Source organism: Spermophilus citellus (genome assembly GCF_964194105.1).
Source record: "Spermophilus citellus genome assembly, chromosome: 2".
Lineage (NCBI taxonomy): Eukaryota > Metazoa > Chordata > Mammalia > Rodentia > Sciuridae > Spermophilus > Spermophilus citellus.
The window spans coordinates 16,579,431-16,599,624 of record NC_138183.1 but is presented as its reverse complement, the minus strand read 5'-3'; the positions used below and the strand labels follow the sequence as shown (position 1 = coordinate 16,599,624).

The 20,194-nt window shown below is 37.4% G+C and overlaps 1 pseudogene across 1 annotated transcript; it reads left to right on the top strand.

The window, feature by feature from the left end:
• Positions 1-17,790: 17,790 nt before the first annotated feature.
• LOC308641478 (large ribosomal subunit protein uL16-like) lies at positions 17,791-18,270 on the top strand (annotated as a pseudogene). Its single transcript has one exon. The product of its transcript is annotated as a large ribosomal subunit protein uL16-like (transcript).
• Positions 18,271-20,194: the final 1,924 nt, after the last annotated feature.

The following is a 20,194-nucleotide window of genomic DNA, read 5'->3' as shown; positions in this document are numbered from 1 at the left end:
CCTCAAAGCTCATTACACACTCCTGACTCTAGCCATATTGATATCACTTCTCTTCCCCTTTTTTCACCAGTCCATTAATCAGCCAGGCTTTCCTGACTAGTCACCAGTGGTAGATGATGCGTATACAGCCATGAGCAAGACTAGTATCCCCATACACTCATGCATACACATCATTCGTGGAGTTTGGAGTCTGATGAGACACAAAGGTGGCTGAATGGTATTATGTAATATCATGAGTCTTATGGTGGAGAGGCATGGTGCTTGGAAATACTGAAGAGTGCAATGAAGTTTCGTCTTGGGGAATCACAGGCCACTTCTCAGAGCAAGAATGAAGAGCTGGTCAAAGAAAGCAGAAGGACAACTGATTTTCTGAGTCACACTCTGGTTTTGGACATTGTCGTAGAGGAAAAGTTGAGACCTTGAAGTGTTTAAAATGGTGAATAATGGATGCATTGTTTTTCTACATTCTTGACTTTACCTCTTATCTGCAAACAGAGATGCTTCACACTAACTTTGCTTCTCGACACTGCCTTCTACCTCTTAAATTCTACCTTCTTATGATAACCTCATCTCCTCTGGATATGACTATATCTTCTCAGTCTCTATTTTGATGGGATTCATCTTATGTTTTATTTCAGGTGGATGCATGTCTTATAGCCTAGGTAAGACTCTGCTAGGAGTTCACTGAGAATGGGGATCCTCCCTGGTAGAAGTTTCTGCATGGAGTAAATTTTCTTTCATCAGGAAAATCCCATATTCATGAGTTTAGCATATATGCATTAGTCCTTTACAATTCATTATAGGTACAAGGAGACTACAGAGTAGAACAGATTCCTTTCCCTGTTCTCAAGGACTTATGCTGCAGTGGGTAAGAGACACAAGACAAGGGTAGAAGTAGAGGCAGGGGGGTTAAGAAAATGTAGGTAGATTATATTATTGTCCAACTGTATTGAAATCAAAGAAAGGACCCAGATGTAAAACATCAGAATAAAAACATACGCAATTCAATAGAGAAACAACAACAAGGAAGCAAAGAGACTGTTTTTAATTCTAGATAGAATGAAACTGATACCAATAGTTATCAGTGATGAATTCTGCTTCTCTACATGTTGAAGTTTGAACATTAGAGAACCACACCGAGGCAGGCATATAAAACATATAAAGCAGGGGTTATTTAAAAAGGGGTAACATAGACGTCTCCTGTCAGGGGGCCATAGCTGGTATCCTAGTATCCCAAGAAGCAAGAAGTTCTGCCCTTTTTATATGTCCTGGGCTTCCTTTGTTCTCTTGCCCTCTTCCCCTTATCCTTCTTCCTCCTGCATAAGTGACTAGGCCCAGGAATGCTCAGTGGGATGGCCAAAAGGTGGGCAACAGGTGGTGCAGCCCAGGACACAATAACAACCTTATAGCTCCCTGTAGGGAGGGGCAATTCCTAGGACAGGTTACCTTGGCAACAGGTTGGAGCAGGGGCAGGTTTTTGATAAGGGTGGAGGAAAGTCTCTGAAGGAGTTAACATTTCAATTCCTCAGGGGACAGTCTCCAGCTTCTGATTTACCTATCTATACTGACTGCCTATCTAATTCTGGCTTCAAAAGCATTATAAAAACAGTTCAGGGTCAGGACTTGATCTCATGCATCTTTCCTCCCAGTGGGGCTTGCTAACAAGACTGGGCTTTGAGGTTTCAACCCCAGCTTCAATCAGAATGCCAATGTCTTTATCCATTTTGCACACTGGAACCTCGTGATCTTATGTGTGTTTGCATGCATTCTCTTTTCTCCTGTAATAAAACCAAGACAGAACAATTTGAGGAGGAGAGACATCTTCCTTGCTTTCCTTCTCCATTTTTCTTCCATTATTCTTTAGGGAATTATCCTGGGAATTTGGGTGGAGGAAGAGGAGATATGTGGGGCTGGAGCAGATGGCCAGAGGTAAGAAAATCCTCTCTGGTGGTTGCAGGGAGCTCCCAGAGTGTCCTCATCAGTAAACCTACCACATGGTGCAATTTGCATTGCTGCAAAGCACTCTCAATGTTCTCTCCCTGCATCTGTCTCTAGTTCCAGCTCCCCACCACATCCCTTTATGCAGTTCACACATTTCAACCAGCAGTAATCCCCAGACCACTAATTCATGCACTATAAAGTGATGGCAGCCTGGCTCACCATGGACCTGACCACAAGACTGGATTGCTGTGTGCCCACAGAAATGCTGCAATTAGCAAACCATGATTTCTGCTGCTTTTTTTTCCCTAGCAACATCTTTAATACCACTCCCCATTCTCCACTCCTATTTTTGATGACCTGGTTCACACCTCATTACCTCTCATCTGGTCTCTCTCAGTAGCCTCTGAACAGGTTTTTCCACCTCTAGCCTCTTTGTCTTCTAACACATTTCATACTTATTAGTAACTAAATACTAGCTTCATCTAAGGGTTTGGATCATATTGTTCCTATTTTTAGAGCTTTCTTGTGGCTTTTTACTTGTATCAACCCAGATTCATTAGGGCCTGGATATTCCACGTATTGGCTTTGAAGCCAAAATTAGACAGGCAGGCAGTATAGATAGGTAAATCAAGTCAGGTCGGATCAAGGAGGCCAATTTGAATGAGTCCAGGACACTGGAGACTGCCCTCTGAGGGATTGAAATTAATTCCTAGAGATCCCTTCCTCCACCCTTATCAAAGACCTGCCCCTGCTCCAACCTGTTGCTAAGATAACCTGTCCCAGGGATTACCCCTCCCTGCAGGGAGTTGTTAATTAATGCATCCTGGGCTACTCCATCCTGCCCTTCCCACTTCAGCCCATCTGTTTCCCACCTTTTGGCCATCCCATTGAGCATTTCCTGGGCCTAGTTAAGTATGCAGGAAGGAGAAGGATAAAGGGAAGAGAGAAGGAGAACAAAGGAAGCCTAGGACATATAAAAAAAGGCAGAATGCCTCACTTCTTGGGATACCAGAATACCAGCTATGGTCCTCTTCTCCCTCCAGGGAGGAGTCTATGTTACCTCTCTTTAAACAAATCCTGCTTTATATGCTTGCCTCAGTGTGCTTCCCTAATGTTCTACTTCAACATGTGAGGGAGCAGAACTCGTCACTGATAACTGGTGGGATAAGCTTCAGTCTTCCCTTTAACCCTTACCACCTTCCACACCATCTATGCAGAAAAGCCTTCCCTCTTCTCTTCTTGTCTTTTTCTTTTACTTATCAAATCATCTGTTGTTATCTTTTTTCCAAGTCTTAAGAATGTTGCATTTCCTCCCCAAACTGTTCCCATGAGTCAAAAGCCATTTATCCCATCCTAGGGACTGCTCCACAATCCAGCTACTTCTTCACACCTCCCTTTGTCCTCTAGTGTAGTATTTCACCCATCTCTAAAATGCATGTATGGTTTAGAGTGGGGCTTGGTCTATCATGGGATTATATTAGAGCTAATCTAATAAAATTTGAAGATCATTGCAGATTTTCCATTTGAGAGGCACACTGCTATTAATATACTTCTTTTATTCATTTCTCTGTGACATTTCTAACTATAATTGCGTAGGTAGCTTGTTGAAACATCATCTTCTCCAAAATAAATACTTTCCCTACCAAGGTGTACCAATAGGGGACAGCATGTCGAGTTACTGTACTCTCTCTGCATCAGCTCCTAAACTCACTGGAGTTAGGCTTTTACCACCACCGGCCTTCTAAAATGGGATATGGTCCACCATTCCAAGTCACCCTGTCCCATTGTCACCCCTCCAGCTATTCCAATCTTCAGAAACATAGACACTGATCACTTTCTATATAAGAGAAACTTTTCTTTCTCTTGGCTTCATATACCACACAATCTGCTGGCCTTTATTGTAACTCATTAAATTTTCTTTTCAATTAGCTTTGTCACTCTTTCTCAAGCAGAGCGCTAATTTTTGATGAGGACAAGAGATTATACCTGGCTTTCTCTGATCTTATATCTTAACCTCATTCAGCTATCCAACTCCAAGGCTTTCAATTCTATCTGACTGGTTGTGAACACCTCATTTCTGTCTCCGGTGATATTTTGCTTGAACACATGTGTTTTCACAAAATATATTTCTGAAAATATTTTCTTAGATGTGAAATACCATGAATTACCAAAGTCAGTCATTTGGGGCCATTTTGTCCACCTCATGACCTGCTTCTACTATAGTTGTTATCCCTTTGTTGTGTGACCTCCTAAAGTCTGGAAGTCACCCTTGATTATTTTCCCCTTGGACTCCATCATCCTACCATTCAATGCTGTCAGATGAACAACCACGTCAGCATCAGAATTCATTTCCTTCTTTTCCCCACTGTTATTGTTCAAGCCCAAGTCACCATCATTTCTTGGAATTACTTCAACTCTCCTTAGTGATCTCACTGTCTCTACTGTTGACCCATAAAATGCATTATCCACATAGAATCTTATGTGATCTTTAAAAATCATACATTGAGTGACATAATTTGCCTGCTTAAAATCTCCCAATTATTTCCCAAGGCACTTAGAATAAAATCAAACCTGTTCACTATGATGTGCAAGTTGATCAGGTAAACTCCTTGAATAATCAAGCTCCTGATTATCTTTCTAGTATGTCTGACATTATTTGTGTTCCTTGTATTCTAGCCACACCCTCCGTCTCTCAAGCAGTCAGATGTCTTTATAGCCCTATGGTCTGTGTGCCAATCCTTCTCTTTTATTAGAATCATTTCTCCACAGGTATTTCATAGCTATATTTTTCTTTCCCTTACATCTCTGTGGTACCCATCACAATCCAATCTAAAGTTATCAATCGCTTCCCATCTATCACATCATCCTCTTTATTTTTTTCATAACATTTATCACTATCTTAAATTATGTATTTGCTTATTTTTTATTTACCATCTTTCTTCATTAAATTAGAAATCTTATGAAATCAGAGAACTTATAACTCTTACTACTTTCTACACTTGAAGAAGTGCCTGCCATTTTGTAGGTGCTTATTATTTGTTCAGTAAACAAAGAACATGATTCTGAGACTCATAGAAAGCTAGATTTTAGTTCTAGTTCTCTTGTCCCCAAATTATATTGACTTATTTTCCTTATCTATACAATGAGGATGATGATACACCTTTTGCATTATTATTGTGAAGCCTAATTAAAAGTGTGTTTCTAAAACCCTCAATATGATAATAAAAACATAAAGAGTGCTCAATAGGATAATGTGTAAACATTGCAATTACTACCATTTCCTCAGCACCCACAGTAATACTTTCTTTTGCACAATGGCTAATGTCCTCATCATCCTTGTCAGAGGTGTAAAAACTTTATGTTCTTTTTTATTCATTGTGAATATAATTTATTTCTCACATACTGGCTTATATCAAGACAGACCTATTTCCTGGGTGGCAGGCATAGGATTATATTTTTTTTCTTTTCTTTTTTTTAAATAAAATATAATATTTATTTGTAAAAGAATGTGTTTTTCTACATTTTGAAATTTATTTTTAAAATTTATTTATTTGCTCTGATTTGTTATACATGACAGCAGAATACATTTCAATTCATAGTACATGTATAGAGCACATTTTTTTCATGTCTATAAGGTAGAGTCATAACATTTGTGTCTTCATACATATACTAAGATAATGATGTCCATCTCATTCCACCATCTTTCCTACCCCTATGCTCCCTCCCTTTCTCTCCCCACCCCTTTTCCCTATGAAAAGTTCCTCCATTCCACCCATTTCTCTCCACCCCATGGATCAGGATCCACATATCAGAGAAAACATTTGGCCTTTGATTTTTGGGGATTGGCTTACTTCATTTACATAATATTCTCTAACTCCATTCATTTACTGCAAATGCCATGATTTTATTCAGTTTTAATGCTGAGTACTATTCCATGGTGTGCGTGTGTGTGTGTGTGTGTGTGTGTGTGTGTATGTGTGTGTGTGTATATATATATTGGTTCCACAATTTAGCTATTGTGAATTGTGCTGCTATAAACATATGGCTGCATCACTAGTATGCATATAGTACGCTGTTTTTCAGTGCTTTGGGAAACTTTATGATCTATTATTTCATTTACTATCATCTGTCTTCTGTTCTTTCTTTTCAAGATTGAATTCAAAGTGAATGATTATCTAATAATAAATTTATTCAATTATATTGCCAACTAATGATGATTTCTGTCTTGCAATAAATTGTCAATTTTGTTTGGTCTCCAATTTCCAAAGCATGGAAAAGGGTAGAATTTCAGATACAGTGACTAGGCTAGGAAAAAAAGAAAATATGGGACAAAAATGTGGTATTTCTAAGTTGGTAGCTAACACATTATTTCTTTCCTCAAATTCCAGCAGTTGTGGTGGTATTGCTAAGATTTTGAAGCAATAGTTGAATGTGTTACAAAAAGCTTTTGTCATCATCTCAAAGACCCCAGGGTGCAAAAAAGTCTGTCTATATGAACACATGCCTATATAGTTCCAAAACATCTGGAGAATGTATTACCCAAATTAGTCAAACTGATGATTTGGCATCCCATAGATCAAGTATCCAAACAATCAACAAAACAGATTGAAATTACTGGGGTTTGGGATGAAATGTGAAGAAACCAACTGGGCTAGGAGGTGGTTGGTTGACAGGTTGGAGCTGGCTGGCTTGCTGCCTGAAACAGATGGGGACCCCACTGGTGTATGGCCTTCTTCCTAAAGGCGATAGTACACACAGTGGCTGTGGACAGGGGCCTCTTTTTCAACAATACAGTCAGTGTCAGCTGCTTGCTCCAAACAGCCAAAGCAACATTCCATGTAAGCACAAGCTGTCCCTGCAGAGGGTTCAGCTGAGGGGTTCCTACTGAGTGGACCATCATTATTCACATAAACCTAAAACACTTTAAAAAGCACTTTCACATAACCTATCTCATTATAGTGTAGCATTATTTTGTTTCATTTCTATCAACACATCGTAAATGAGAAAATTGATGAAAGCTAACTGTTTTTTTTCAAGGTCATTTAGAAAACAACTGAGCCAAGTCTAGAATATAGATGTCCTGAGTCAGATGTTCTTTCCTTTGCAGAAATAAGGAAGGTTAGCTGTAGGAGTGACAGTAGAAATTGAAGAGAGAATGGAATTGATGATATTCCACATTGAAACTGTATAGAGAGGGTGAACAAACATAGTAGGTGAGTGTTTGTGATTGTTTGCAGTGGGATGATATTAGTTATATACATCATTCAAAATAAGAGGTTTTTCCATGTTGGTGTGTATACAAATTTAAGAAGTGAGGAAAAACATGATGCAGTAAGGCAAATTTAAAAAAAAATCATAAAAAATGATGGAAACAAAAACATTGTTTTTGGTTGCTCAAAATATTTTTTCCTAAGAAATAAGATTAGATTTCTCTGGTAGATTAAAGATGGCCATGACTTATTTTACATGCTTCCTTGGTCCTGTGAATACTTGCCAACAGAAAGAGGAAGAAGTTGTGCTGTATCAATTCCAGACACACATTTCAAAACCAAGAAATGGTTCTTTCTTCCTTCTTTTGAACACCTTTTCTTGGAACTCAGCTGCTATGGTATGAGAAATCCAATCTGCAGAGATTAGCCATGTGTACACTCTACAGTTGGACTAAATGACCTACCAATCACCAGAATTAGCTGCCAGCCCTATGAGTGAACCATTGGTATTCTAGTGAAATAAAGTTCCTTAAAGACCAGAATCCCAGTCAGCATCACATGGGAAACAATTCAGGTGAGATCAGACAATCCAAACAACCATAAAGGAAAATAGAAGGAGAAGATTTACAAGAAGAATGTTAAAAGTTTTACTAATTTATTTTAATTAATTATAATGTCCAGATAGGAAGAGCAATGAAGATAGGAAGGACAATGAATTGAAAGAGAGGATTTTTTTTTCAGTTTTCTTGTATAATGTGGGGAAATATTTTATAACTAGTAGTTGTTTACTTTAAAAAACAATTTTTCTCCCTAGCCATTCTCAGTTAGACTCTTTGTGTAATGATCAGTCCAGAGCACCACCACAGAAACACAGTCTAAAGTGAAGTTTCAAGGGTGCATCTGTTAAAAGCTTTCAAAGGAGCTTAGACTTAAGGCAGTGCCTGTCAGCCATGCAATGAGACTAATTCTCTGAAGGGCATTTACTTTGGACCAACTCAGCTAGAAAATAAAGGTTCAAGGAAGCTTAAGGGAGTTCCATAGCACTGTGATTGGCATCCCAAGGTAAGAAGAAGCCAGTTTCAGTAGAATCTGTGGATCCACAATTTAGTTAATAAGTTAATGCAGTCTTTGACTTGTAGAGTGAACTTTAAACTTATACATAGAAAACTCATATAATTTTTAAAGAAGTTTAATAAATATGGAAGCAAAGGAATAGAAGTGGTGTTAAACAAAAAGAGATTTCTGGATCTCCACCTTCCTATGTGCAAAAGAAAGGTTGAAAATGCTAATTAGACACAGACATGGAACACTTCTTATAGAAAAGGAAGAAAATCATAAAGGGAGGAAACCACTCTCAAGATAAATACCTCTAATAAATTACCAATATAATGAATGAACAAATAAATGTCAACATGTACCCAGCTTGGTTACATAATTACTACACACCATTGATATGGTTCCTCTTTCCTAACTCCCTTCTTGGATAAGACAGAGTAGTGTGCAAGAGACATTTGTTAAATCTTCAGTAACTTTACAAGCTAGTTGACACAACATTAATGATTAAAATCAATCATGTTAGGAGTATTCACACCATAGAAATGAAAATGTCACCAATCAATCCCTAGAGAATGTTTGATAAAATTTACTAGCAGAAACCTGGATGAGAGAGTGCTTCATGGTTCTCCTGGCCCTGTTTTCACCATTGTATGCTGAGTAGTGTGGGTTTTAGTATTCTAAGTTCATAGGGCTTTCATAGTGAAAGGAACCACACCCAGGATATCTCATCTGTATGTGGACCTCATTTTGACAATGAAGTCTTTTTCTTGGAGTTGTATCAGGGAAGAGGTTGAGATTTTTGGAGGTCTGTGGATAAAATGGAGTGTATTTTTCAAGTGAAATGAATATAAGTAATTTATGGTCAATAGGCAAAATACGAGTAAGTTAAAGATGTGGGCAACATCTTTGTCTTTTACTCTAATTATAGGTGAAATGTTTCTTTTTCATCCTCTTGAATCTGGTTTATACTGTAATTGACTGCCCAACTAAGAGAATGTGGTAGAAGTGGCTATGTGCCAGTTCTAGTTCCAGCCCAGAGGGAGCTAGAGCTTTAACTTACTTCCTATTTCAGACTTATATTTGGGAGCTCCTTCTTAATTCCTAGCTGTCATTTTTGAGAAGTGAAGCCATAAGAACAGCTATGTGACAGTGTTCTGGTTGACAGTTCTTGCTGATCTCCTTGGCAAGAACCAGCATCAACCTCCAGCCATGAATAAAACATCCTGTTGTTTCAACTCAGTTCAGTTCCTGGATGACCACAACACCAGCCAGTGTTATGTGGAGCAGAAGAACTGCAAGGCTGAGCCCAGTCATCCTGAAGAAAAGTAGAAGTGAAGAAATTGGTGGCTATTTTTAGCCATAACCCTTTGGGAGCATGCGATGGAATTATAGAGAAGCACATCAACATTTTTTTAAATATTTCAGCTATATTGATAAGGAGGAAAGAGATTGGAAAAAAATGAAGGAAAATTTTAAAGTTTAAATTCCTAGGGCTGGGGATGTGGCTCAAGCGGTAGCGCGCTCGCCTGGCATGCGTGCGGCCCGGGTTCGATCCTCAGCACCACATACAAACAAAGATGTTGTGTCCGCCGAGAACTAAAAAATAAATATTAAAAATTCCCTCTCTCTCTCTCTCTCTCACTCTATCTTTAAAAAAAAAATAAATAAATAAATAAATAAATTCCTAGACTTACAGAAAAAGATAATGACATCTTCATTGAACCAAAGCAGCTTATATAAAATTGCAAATAATGTTAGTGATTGAGACTCATGCTTTCTAAATCTAATCTCACATGCATTCTGTTGTATCTGTGTATTTTGGCCATTCTCTGACATTCTCTGATTTCATTCTTTGTAGCATATTAGTAAATCTTGCACCGATTCTACCCTTCTACCTCAATTTTTTCCTGCAAATCAACAGACTCAACTTCTCCTTCCTTCCCCATCCAACCCAGAATAAGTGTCAAGACTGAAATGTATGTATCCAGAACCTTTGTCTGTAGAATTTATAATGTTGCTAGATACTTAGTAGGTGCCGGGCTCAAAAGGATTTCTCCATGTATTCTACCTTTTCTTCAATATCTCAAGCAATATGTGTCTAGTTAGACTCATTCATCACTTCGTGTTTAAAAAGTGTTTGATAACATCCTTCCATGCACAAGGCACTGTGCTAAGCACAAATTTGAGGTAGAAATATAGTGAAATTCAGTTGGAGTTCTTGGGAAAAAAAGGACACATATGTTTGAATATACAGGAAAGTAGAAACATACCAGTATATGCAATACAGATGCCACAACCATATTTATGAATGGAGATGCAAACATAGGAAGGACTAAGTATGCTTTCATGAAATTTTTCAAAAAAATTACCAGTCAAAGCAGGTTTGAAACCATCACATAAGCACACACACATACACAAATCCTAAAGCAGTTTTTCTGAATTGTGAGAGAATAGTTAACAATTCCTTTTTCAAGCTGAAAGTGTTTGGGAAATCTTTTGCCCATCAATAACTCAAAACTGAAATGGGAAAATCATACATCAGAGTTGACAGGTGACTGGAAGTACATGAGGGATTGTCTCCTACTAAGTCCCACAATGGAAAAACAGGAGAAAAAGAATATAAATTGCATGAGTCCAAGAAAAATTGCTTCTGAATTGTGCCTAACTTCATCATATTGTGGAATCATTCACATCTATGTTTGGGCAGGCTTTTCTAGTTCCATATATTATTGATATATTGAATAAAAGCTCACCTCCTTTTAAATTTCTGAATGATTTAGTTTAAATTTCCTTTAAGAAGTTTTTCTTAACTTATTTTATCCCAGTTGAGGTGTTCCTTATTTTAAAATATTTATGACGCTCAAATAAGTGTGAGCTTTGCTTACTTTTAAAAAAAATACATTAGAATAACTCATTAAACGTTCACTATGTGCCAAACATCATTTTCATATATTAATTTAGTTAATATTCTCTGAAGCCCTATAATTTTAATAAATGAAGACATTTAAGCCAAGTTATTCTATCTGAGAAAATTCTAATAAGAATTAGCACAATAATCATCATTTTTTGTGAGTCATCTTAATGACAACTAAATAATTCTATTCCCAAATGAAAAATAAGATAACAGCGGATCCAGGGGGTAAATAATTTGTTTTAGATCAGGCAGGTAGGAAGCAGTCAAGCCCAGTTTTGAGTCTTGGTCAGTCTTTTCAATACACTGTGAAAGCTTTGAAAAATGGCTATTGACTCTTCCACATTGAAATCTGCATTAGATGATTACTATGTGTGAGTGAATGAATGAAAACAGGTATAAAGGGTATTTTGTGGAGAACATTAGAGGAAGAGTCACTTAATTGCTGATGGGTGGGCCAAGTCAACCTTTATGATCTTTTGTGTTTTGTGAGAGAGATTCCTCGAGAGCAATAAAATGAAAAGTTAGGGATGGCAGAACTCCTGTTTTCTTGCCTGGGATATACTTCCTGAAGGCAAGGACTTAACAAATGTGACCTTTTGGTCAGCTTGCAACCAAGTATAAATACAATGTTAGGCCTTTGGGACTTACTAGTGGTGGGCTTTCCAGGACTCAGAACAATCAATTTTTACTTAAAATTTTGAGCACAGATTGTATGTGTGTGGGTAATGATGCATTTTTGGAACAAATAACTCCTATCCACAGCAATGCAATTCACATTTCTCAATGAAAACATCTCCGAACTCAGGGGAAAACAAGTGTGTTATTGGTGCAAAATCTTTTTTGTTTTATTCAATCATATGTCTCATTGCAGCTGGAATTAATTTCTTGCTATTTGTGACAATACGGATGAATCTGGAAGACATTGTGCTATATGGAAATGAGCTAGACATAAAAAAGGAAAATACTATATTATCTCGCTGATAGGAGGAATCTAAAACAGTCAAAGTCCCAGAAGCAGAGAGGAGTGGAATGGTGGTTTCCAGGGGCTGAGGGGGAGGGAGAAATGTGGAGATGTTGGTCAAAGGCTACAATTTTTTATTTATAGAAGATGAATAAATTCTAAAGACTTCATGCATGGTGTGAAAACTGTAGTTAAACATTGTGCATTGCACACTTGGAATGTGCTAAGAGGGCAGACCTTAATTGTTCTAACACACATACACACACATACATATAAAAATATGGTAAATATGTTAGGTGATGGCTATACTAAATAGCTTGACTGCTTATCATTCATAATATATAAATAAGATATAAATATTTCAAGTTGTACACTTTGAATATATTTAATGGGCCAAGCCATAGCAGAGGAGGAAGCCCGGCCCCACCCCGCATGCTACTCCGGAGGAAGCCCATCAACCCTTAAAACCCATCAAAGGGGGCGTGGCTACCAGCACTGTTCTGTGGCTGATCCAGATATGGTATGCCTTTTATGAAACTAATGACTATATTTTTAAATAATAATTGAAACCAATATCTGTAGACTTAGAATCTAACTATAAATGTATTAATAATGAAAACTTGTGCTTAAATTAGGTACTGTTGATATTGGGAACTGTTAACATTGTCTTTCTCTGGAAAAGAGGGATTTTGGAGCTATACAAGAATAATATAAATATATAAGGGGAAAACCATTAACACAACAATTTCACAAAGCTAGAAAGAAACATGAGCAGTATGAAAAGACAAGGAAAGAAAGGACCACAAACAATGCAGGTCAATTCAACATTAGATGAGGTAATATCTGCAGGTGATGGAATGTCAGATAAAGAGTTCAGGATACACATGCTTCAGACGATTTGGAGTCTCAAGGAAGACATTATTCAGCAAATTCAGACAATGAAAGATCACTTCGACAATGAATTACATAAACAAATCCAAGAAGCAAAAGATCAACTTTATAGGGAGATAGAGGATATATATATATATATATATATATATATATATATATATATATATATATATATATATATATAACAAAAACAGAAATCCTGGAAATGCAGGAAACAATAAACCAAATTAAAAACTCAAATGAGAGTATTACTAGCAGAGTAGAACACTTAGAAGATAGAACATCAGACAACGAAGACAAAGTTTTTCAACTTGAAAAGAATATAGACAGCTCAGCAAGAATGTTAAGAAATCATGAGCAGAACATCCAAGAATTATGGGATAACATGAAAAAAACAAACTTAAGAGTTATTGGGATACAAGAGGGTATAGAGGTCCAAACCAAAGGAATAAGCAATCAATTCAATGAAATAATACTAGAAAACTTCCCAGACTTAAAGAATGAAAAAGAAATCCAAATACTAGAAGCCTATAGGACGCCGAATGTACAAAATCATAAGAGATCCATACCAAGACACGTAATAATGAAGATGCCCAACATACAGAATAAGGAGAGAATCTTAAATATATTTAATGTTTGTCAATTATAACTCAATAAAATGAAAATATGAAGCTAAAATAAAATGTGTATATTAGACACGCATAAGAAGAATTGTTGAATTTTTAATAAAATCCAACATACAAAATAATTCAAAATAAGATTTTAGATTTTTTAAAACCTGTAAAAATAAGATTTTAGATTTTTTAAAACCTGAAATCTTTTTTTAAAATAATTTATTCTAATTATATATACCTGACAGCAGAATGTATTTCGACTCATTGTACACAAATGGAGCACAACTTTTCATTTATCTGGTTGTACATGATGTAGAGTCACATTGTTCATGCAAACATACATGTACATAGGGGAATAATGTCCATCTTATTCCACCATCCTTCCTATGTACCCACTGTCTCCCCACCCCTCATGCCCTTCTGCCCAATCCAAAGAACTTCCATTCTTCCCTTGCCCCCACCCCCATTTATGGATCAGCATCCACATATCAGAAAAAATATTTGGCCTTTGTTTTTTTGGGATTGGCTTATTTCACTTAGCATGATATTCTCCAAATCTATTCTTTTACTGCAAATGTGTTAATTTCATTCTTCTCTAAGGCTGAGTAATATTCCATTGTGTGTATTTGCCACCATTTCTTTTTTCATTCATCTTTTGAATGGCATCTAGGTTGATCCCACAGTTTAGCTATTGTGAATTGAGATTCAATAAACATTGATGTGACTGCATCACTGCAGTATGCTGATTTTAAGTCCTTTGTGAATAGACAGAGGAGTGGGATAGCTGGGTCAAATGGTAGTTCCATTAAAAGTTTTCTGAGGTATCTCCATACTGCTTTCCAGAGTGTAAAAACCTGAAATCTTATTGGGAAACTTTCTCTGAAAATTTCCATGGCTTTAGATAAGACCTATAACACCCTTCTCTCCAAGCAACACACTTTTTTCAAATAAAATGTTAGGTAGTTTGTATATATAAATAGTGTTTAGGCAGCTTTTTCAGCCCTGTGACCAAAAGACCAGATAAAAACAATTTTAGAGGGGGAAATGTTTATTTGAGGCTCATGGTTTCAGAGGTCTCAGTCCTTGATGGCCGGCTCCATTGCTCTAGGTGGGAGGTGAGGCAGCACATCATGGTGGAATGGTGTAGAGGAGGAGAGCAGCTCAGTGTGTGAACACCAGAAACCAGAGCAAGAAACTGCTCTGCTCAGAAGGGGAAAAGCATACACCAAAGGCAAGTCCCCAGTGACCTACATCCTATAGCCACACCCTAACTGCCTACAATCTCCACCCAGTTGATCCATTCAAGTGGATTAATGCATAGATCAGGTTAAAGCTCTCATAACCCAATCAGTTCACCTCTGAACTTTCTTGCTTTGTCTCACACATGAGCCTTTCAGGGACACCTCACATCTAAACCAAAACACATGGTGAAGAACATGGGCTCTGGTCAGGAAGTCCTGAGGTCGAAGCTGAGGGCTGCTGTTTGCAGTTGTCTGATCCTGGTCAAATCACTTGAACTCTTTGTGTATTTACTTCCATTTTAGAATGGTATTAACAAAAGCGACCTCACTGACTTGTTGAGATGATTAAAAAAGGAGATAATGCAGTTAAAATGTTTATCTTAGTACCTGACTCATAGTCAAGGATTAACAACTAATATTATATGTACATTATGATAATTATTGCTAATTTAAAATTTAAATTTCTGATGAGATAGGAAAGTTTCACAATGGTAAATGTAGACAGATTTTGACATTTTCAGTTTCTCCTAATAAAATGCAGTTTGGTAATATATGGGGTGTATATTATTGTATCGTTATTTGTGTTTAGGTAGATTAGATGTGTATGCACACAGAATACAAAACCTTTGGGGATAAAGAAAGGACAAAGGTGCTAAAATCATCATGCTATGGGAGTTGAAGTCCCTTGATTAATGTTACAGATTTCAGCCACTAATCACGCACACATGTTACTGGTGCAAAAGAAAGTTGAGCTGTTTTTTTTTTTTTTTTAAATGCGTATATTATTGAGGTAAATATTTTTAGAGAGTTTCTGAGGTACAGTACATTGAATGACTTGTGAATATCCATGCGTGAAAAGATGAGATGACTGTAATACACACATAACACAGATCTTCGCCTGAAAGCATTGCTTTCAATTCATTCCCTGGTTTGCTATTAGAACTGCAAATGAAGAACAGAGATAACTGAAGGGAATTTCAACCTCTCGCCTTCTTTCTGTAATTTTCTCAAGCTACCTATGTCTTCATGGACAAATAATATGTTTGTTGAAAAGAAAAAAGAAGGAGAAGAGAAGAAAAGGAGTTGAAAGAAGAAATCTAACACTTTAAATCTCCTAAAGTGCTTTAAAACCACGGTTAGTGGCTTATTTGATTTGTACTTACTCGCACAACTTCCATTTAGATCAGCAATTCTCAATGCTTTCCCTCCCCTCTCTTGCCCACCCATTACTGATGGCATAAACATTTGCTACAGGCTCTCATGGGCATTTGGCCAATTACAGAATACTGTAATTCCACCCTTTCCTCCTATATCCAAGAAATAACCTCAGAATGCAAGTGACTGTAAGATCAGCCACTCTTATTTATATTTAAATCACTTGCAAACTTTAGACGTTTATTTGCATTTAACCAGTCACCTGAAAATTGAATTCTTACTATGCTGTGTTCTTTACATGAATTACCTCATTTAATCCTGCAGTGATCTGATGAGGTTGGGCTTGATATTTTTATAGCATACCTAGCCAAATGTCCAACCAGATTTGTTCTCCTCTTATATACAGCATATATTTGTTTTCTGTGTATGTTGTAACAAATTACCACAACAGAAATTTATTTCCACCTAGTTCTGGAGGCCAGAAATCTGCACTTAGTTCCACTGGCCACAAGTCGAGGGGCTATGGGCCCCCATGCTCTCACCAGATTCTCTAAAGGGCAGTCTGTTTCTTGCCTCTTCAGGATTCTGGTGGATTCTGACATTTAACTAGGTGACTAGGTTATGTGGCAGGATAGAATATAGCATCAAATGTGTTTAATACCACCTGGCAGCTCTAATACCACCTGGGAGGATAGAGGCTGGGCCATGACATTCACTGTTCCAGGAATATTCAGAGTCAAATTGGAGGAAAATAGGTTTTATTCAAAGCCAGCTTTGAAGGAAGATGGAAGAAACTTAATTGCTTCAAAAGTTCCATCTCTGAAAAGCTCTGGGACCAGGCAAGCTTTTAAAAGGGGAAATGAGTGCATCAGGACAAAACACAGACATTTCACAGGTTTCACCTCCTTTGGAGTCTTTGTGGCCCAAAGGAATTTTACAGGTTTTGCCTCCTTCTGAGTTCCTGGAGTTCCCTCATCATATCAAAAGGAGGTGACTTCCTGTGGCCAGCAATTGTATCCTCCAAATTTCAGGGGAGGAGAGACCCCAAATATAGTCTGTTTCAAATGTAGCTGTAAAAATAAAAGAAAAAGCATCATAAAAGCAACATTGAAAGAGCTTTTAAAAATGGAGTCAGGAGAGGCCATTAAGGAAGGAGAACATAGGCGTGCCTTAGACCACTGTCCCCGAATGTGGACACTGAGTCACTTTTACTTCTTGATGGCACCTAGAATAACTGGACAATTATATCGCATCCAGAGATTTAATATGTGTACAAAGAGGTCATTGCACTCTTATTTTATTGACATTTTTACTTTATATATATACATTCTTTTATTTTCTTTTTGCCCAGAAGCTACAATCATGTAGATCCCATGACAACAAAGATGTCCTTCCTTTCAATATCAAACAATATTATAGTGTGTGTGTGTGTGTGTGTGTGTGTGTGTAAATGTGTGTATCACATTTCTCTATCCATTCATTTGATGATGGACACTTAGTTTGATTGCATGTCTTGGCTATTGTGAATAACACTGTAATGAACATAAGATGTAGATATCACTTCAATAGACCAATTTCATGTCTTTTAGATATTTATCCAACAGTTGGACTGCTAGGTCAAACAGTAGTTTTATTTTATTGCATTTGTTGTTTGAGGCCTGTCTATATTGTTTTCCGTAATGGATGTACAAATGTACATTCTTGTCAAAAAGACAAAAGAGAACATGGCGGTGAGAATGTGAAGAAAAGTGAACACTAACATATTCTTGGTAAGAATAGCCATTCTAACTGAAGCTGGTGATATTTCATTGTCCGACTCTGTGGTCACATAGTGTCTGATGAATATGAGCAGCTGTCCTCTGAAGCCTTGGAGGCTGCTCGTATTTGTGCCAAAGATGGCTTTCATATCCGAGTGCAGCTCCACCCTTTGCATGTCATCCATATCAATAAGATTTGTCCTGCGCTGGGGCTGACAGCTCCAAACAGGTATACGGGGTGCCTTTGGGAAAGCCCAGGGTACAGTGGTCAGGGTTCACATTGGCCAAGTCATCATGTCCATCTGCACCAAGCTACAGAACAAGGAACATGTGATTGAGGCCCTATGTAGGGCCAAGTTCAAGTTCCCTGGCCTCTGGAAGATCCACATCTCAAAGAAGTGGGGCTTCACCAAATTTAATGCTGATAAATTTGAAAACATGTGGCTGAGAAGCGGCTCATTCCTGATGGTGGTGGGGTCAAATATATTCTCAATCGTGGTTCCTTGGACAAGTGGCAGGCCCTGCATTGAAGAGGGTTTCCACTGTGCTCTAAACTTCTTAAAATCACACACACACCAACAAATCCTGTATTGTCTCTAAAAAACAAACAAACAAAAAATTAGTAATTCTGAGCATTTTTACATATACCTTTAGGGCATTTATGCCTTCTCTTGAGAATTGTCTGTTCAGATCTTTTGCCCTTTTAAAAATAGGATTATTTGTTTTCTTCTTATTGGGTTGCTTGATTTATATGTTGGGGCATTTGCCTCTCTTGTGGGGTACTGGAGATTGAAGCCAGGGGTGCTTGGCCATTGTACCATATACCCTTTTTATTTCTATATTTTGAGACAGGATCTCAATTGCTACGGTCTTGCAAAATTAATGAGGCTGGCCTCAGCCTCCTGAATTGCTGGGATTATAGACATGTAATACCACGCCCTGTGGAATTTGCCTCTCACCAGATGTGCTCTCTTCCATTCTGTAGGCTGTCTCTCTTGGTTGTTACCTTAGCTGTGCAGAAGTTTTTACTTTGCTATTATTCCATTTATCTATTTATCTATTATTCTCTCTATAAGGCCTATATAGACATAGGTAAGTTTTCAGCATGTCTATGCAGATATTAAATTAATAACATTTTCAAATAGTCATTTTCATTTTAAGGTAAAATTTGAAGGTTCTAGGCCTGATACCTCTTTGTGACCATTCCTTAGTTTTCTAGAGCATAGAACCACCTCTGGAGACAACAGTTCAGTCAAATTTTATATACTCTTGGAAACCTCTGCATTGGAGTATAATCATGTGACTAGTTATTATCAATAGAATGGAAGCAAAAATGGCATGTGCTATGAATATTCGTAGGCTTTTTATCAGCAGGATAAACTTTCTCATATTTTTTGCCTCTTCAGCTAGTTGTTTACAAATGATGATAAGCCTTCAAGTGTCATAAAGGCATGAGATATTCCAATCCTGTACACCCACAGTGAAAAATGGGTCCTTATAAATACAGGTCAAAATTTTGGACCATATGTACTTTCCAGCTGAATGCCATAGAGCAAGTAGCATTTCAATTGCAAGTTATAATAGGTAATAACCACATGCTAAATCATGCACACACCATCAAATTATGGTTATCTTCCCATCTGGATAATATGAATATTATATTTTGTAGTCAAGGAAGACCTTGATTTGTCATCTGAGTTTCAATGCCATCCTCTGCCTGCATTATCCACTAGTATCCTGATTTGAGCAGATATTTCTACTGGTGTTTTTCACTGACTGTTCTTTGTTAGTTTGCCTTTCTTTATCTCTTGGATGGCCTTCCTGGTAATGACTTCTGACCCTGTTCACTTTCAGAATTTGCCAGTTTCTTTGCTTTTACTCAGCTTTCAAGTCTGCCTTACTGTGCTTACACCAGTCTATTGCTTGCAGAAGGCCTGAAATACATGTGTGTGTGTGTGTGGGGGGGCTATCTTTGAAATAATGAAATAAACTGATGTTGATATAATTGCAGGACAAAAACAGAATTTAGTGTCAAGTGTTGATTAAAAATAAAACAGACCAAAAAAAAAATATGTGCCGTAAGTATCAATAAAACACGAGGAACAACAAATTCTGCAAGGCTGTGTGTGCTTAAATGATTCACCTGCTAGAGACAATCAATTTTCAGCAAGTTCACCTGCTCAATAGATGCAAGATATCCTTTCCAAATCTGAAGCATCTATAGGTACTCTCCCAAGTAGGTCAAGTTGTGTCCCCTTTTGCTATTGGAAATTTGTTGCAATAAAATTTTTTCTGCCAACAAAGTTGGCAACAAAAAACCTTTAACTTCTGATTGGCCTTTAGACTCCACTTTGTGAAGTGTGGAAATCTATGTGCCACTAAGAAAAGAAACAGATTCATGTTAACTTAAAACAATGGCAACTAAAGTAGAGCCTAAAGAGGGGGAAAAGCCAA